This window comes from Elaeis guineensis, chromosome 8 (assembly GCF_000442705.2).
Source record: "Elaeis guineensis isolate ETL-2024a chromosome 8, EG11, whole genome shotgun sequence".
Classification (NCBI taxonomy): Eukaryota; Viridiplantae; Streptophyta; class Magnoliopsida; order Arecales; family Arecaceae; genus Elaeis; species Elaeis guineensis.
Window position 1 is genome coordinate 21,357,671 of NC_026000.2, and position 3,949 is coordinate 21,361,619.

Consider the following 3,949-nt stretch of genomic DNA (forward strand, 5'->3'; position numbering starts at 1 on the left):
TGCAATGTTTATAATTGAGACTGTTAAATATTTCAAGCTTCTCCGCATTTTGAATTTGAGCCTTGAAACTTGTAAATTCCATGATGAAAAGATAACTATCCTTAGCTTGTTATGGTAGAATAAAAATTCAAAATATGGTCAAAGAAAAGTTAGGCAAGGCGTTTCCAGGAAACTATCTTCAGGATGGTTATTTCTCCACTATTCATGCAGATGGCAACTTGAAAATATTAATCCTAGGATATAATGCTTAACCAAGAAAAATTGAGGTTATACTCCAGAATTTTTCTCTCACAAGGATTGTACCCAAAGAAGAAAAAAATATCAAAATAGTTAAAGATAGAGACTCAGATTTCTCAAATTCCGATAGATTTATAAGAGTTTAAACACTACATCAATTTTTTTTCAGAAATAGAATGATGCAACCGTATGTTTCCTTGAGAAACAACGTAACTCCTCATAACTCAACGTTGTAGAAGTCCTCAATGACTAGAAACTTTCTGAAAAATTAAAACTCTTTAAAAATTCAGATTATTAGGACCCTTATTAAATATATCTTCTTAAAGAGTTTTAACTGTTTAGAACTATTATCATTATTTATTATTGTTTTAGGAAATACTTACATGGCACTAATAATCGACTTTGACATGTTAGTGTTGCAGCACCATGAAAATATTTGTGAGGCATATCAAACTAAGTTGGGTGGGGCTTACGCATGATGAATATGGTGCAGCTTGAAAGTGTCAATTACTAACATGTCTATGACAATATCAGGACATGAGAAAATTTGAGGTCGAAGTCATAACCGTTTACCAAACATTCTTCTGCCAGATTATTCACATAACCATCGGTGCCACATACAAGTCTTGATGAGGCAAAACTTCCTCCCATCAACTTTGAAACATTGTTAAACACATTCTCATAGTGTTGTGTTTAGAAAATCGAAATTTATGATGATAAATTAACATCTCCACTTGTATCATTAGAAGATGTTTACCATTAGAAACCAAATATTATGTTTTTGTCTCACATATATTTTCTCAAAAGACATATATGTTTCTAATTTTGAGTTGATCTCTTGATCACCCCTGTTGATGTAAAAATAGAATAATCTTTTTTGGGATAAAGGAAAACAGATATCTGGAAAGTAGAAAGTGCTTTTGAACCGGCTCACAAGGAAGATAAAGGAAATTCAAACCAAAACAATTGGCTCTCTTCAAATCCAGAAGAAGAGAAAGGAAGTTGCACATCCACTTACCCTAAATTCCATGATCTACCCACTAGCCAATCGGCTGGCTGGTTTGCCTAACTAGTTCATCTGCTCCACTAACCCAATGAATTAAAGCTGGTTTGCCTAACTAGTTCCTCTGATCCACTTACCCAATGAATTAAAGTCGGCAAACAAAACAGGTCAACGTTTACCCCCCCCCCAAAAAAAAACAAAAAAAAGGTCAACGCACAGAGTGTTATCAAGACTCCCATTTGATCTCATCGTAGCCCATTGCCGCCTATCCCCGGCATTTCCATCACAAGAACGCGGGAAAAAAAGGGGCGGCAAAATATCATGTATATTTGTGAACCACATCCCATCCGAACCTAAAAAAAAAAATAATAATAAAAAATAAACACATTCCTCGCATCATGTGCCATCGTGCCACTTTATGTACCGGTGCGGTAAGCAACGAGAACCTAATAAATTCCTCTCGTCTAACCAAGTCCGCCACTCTCCGGCGGGCTCTCCCAAACTCTCCAGTCTCCTCCCTCCGAGTAAACGAAGAGAAAAAAATGGGAAGCCTCGACTCAGGTATACTTCTCTCTCATCTCATTCTATTTCGTGATATCCATTACTTTCCCCTTTTAACCCTAACCCTACTCCTAATATCTTATCTTCTCAGATACCACCACCACCGTGGGCTTCTTCCTTTCGGACAAGTCTGCCAAGGTGTTCGTCGCCGGCCACCGTGGCCTCGTCGGCTCCGCCATCCACCGGAAGCTGGTCTCCCTGGGCTTCACCAACCTCCTCCTCCGCACCCACGCGGAGCTGGACCTCACCCGCCAGTCCGCCGTCGAGTCCTTCTTCGCCGCCGAGCAGCCCCGCTACGTGATCGTCGCCGCCGCTAAGGTCGGAGGCATCCATGCCAACTCCACCTTCCCTGCCGACTTCATCGGTGTAAACCTCCAGATCCAGACCAATGTCATCGACGCCGCGCTCCGCTGTGGCTCCGTCCGCAAGCTGCTCTTCCTTGGCTCCTCCTGCATCTACCCCAAGCTCGCCCCCCAGCCCATCCCTGAGTCCGCCCTCCTCTCCGGTCCACTCGAGCCCACCAACGAGTGGTACGCCGTCGCCAAGATCGCCGGCATCAAGATGTGCCAGGCCTACCGCCTCCAGCACGGCCTCGACGCCATCTCCGCCATGCCCACCAACCTCTATGGCCCCTTCGACAATTTCCACCCGGAGAACTCCCACGTGCTCCCCGCTCTCATCCGCCGCTTCCACGAGGCCAAGGTTTCTGGCGCTAAGGAGGTCGTCGTCTGGGGCACCGGCTCCCCCTCAGGGAGTTCCTCCACGTTGACGATCTTGCTGATGGTGTTGTCTTCTTGATGGATCGGTACTCGGGGCTGGAGCACGTGAATTTGGGCAGCGGCAAGGAGGTGAGCATCAAGGAGCTGGCCGAGATGGTCAAGGAGGTGGTGGGTTTCCAAGGGGAGCTTGTCTGGGATGCGACGAAGCCGGATGGGACCCCGAGGAAGCTCATGGATAGCTCGAAGCTGGCGAGGATGGGGTGGGAGGCGAAAATCTCACTCAAGGATGGGCTCGTCAATACCTACAAGTGGTATGTGGAGCATGTAGCAAAGCAGCAACAGCAGTGATGTTCTGATCGTCTGGTGGTACCTTTTTTTCTCTTCTTCCATTCGTGTTCTACCTGATGGTTTTCGATTACATTGTCGTCGTCGTTGTTGTTCTCATATCAGTATGCTTTTGGGGAGAGGACTTAATTAAGATCAAATTGTTATCTACATGCATAATCCTGGATGGATTTGTAATGCTATATTCTTGTTGATTTTACGAATAAAAGAGCAGCGCTTTGCTTGTTAGATTAAATCAAAATTTGTCTTTATAATTGTTGAAACCTAAAGGAATTGCATATTTTGATATAAGATGCAGTTCAGAAGAGTAATGCTTTGCATATTCTCAGATGCAGATAATATATCATGGAAAAAATAATAGTCCCCTTTTGAGAGAAGATACAGCATCAGGGTATTATTCACATCTGCAGAGCATCTTTATGTAGTATAGAAAATGATTACAAGTGACCATTTAATTCTCAATGTTTAGCATCGGCGGCACTCCCTTTTTTTGCCCCTCTGGGGTGGGGGAGGGAAGACGATGACATTGGAACATCAGGTTCCACACCATGCCTCTGGTTTAATTTGGTGTTCTTCTGAGCCTGTGTTTCCGTCATGTTGGGATCAAAGGAACTATCAAAAATTGAAAGCATTGCTAAGATAATTTAAAGTATTCAAACCACACCTAATTTACCATTTATATTTAGAATCTAATATCAAGCCTAAATCCATAGACCCTCCCTAAATGCAGAGCTAATTGCAATAATTAACACTTTGGCCATGGCACCTAGTCACCAATTTCTATGACATTCATTTTTTTCCTCAGTCTCTGGACCCACCTTCTTGGCAAATCTGATTTGTCTTCTTGAGTTCATTTTCTCCCATTCCTTGCTTATCTCTTGTCTTTTCATACTCATGATGGTAAGTTGATGATACTTCCCGGCTACCTTCCTTGAACCCCTTGATTCTTTCTCAAAGGCCACTTTCATCTCTTGATATAACGCAAAATGCATGAGGTAAGGATCTGAAAACTTGCATTTAATATTGACCTGAGAAAGGATCGCAAAACATGAATGTAATGCAAGGTCACTTGATGTAAGGGATA

General features: G+C 42.9%; 1 pseudogene; it reads left to right on the forward strand.

Annotated features, from left to right (window-relative positions):
* Positions 1-1,649: 1,649 nt before the first annotated feature.
* Positions 1,650-3,106, forward strand: LOC140851077 (probable GDP-L-fucose synthase 1; annotated as a pseudogene).
* The last annotated feature ends 843 nt before the right edge of the window (positions 3,107-3,949 follow it).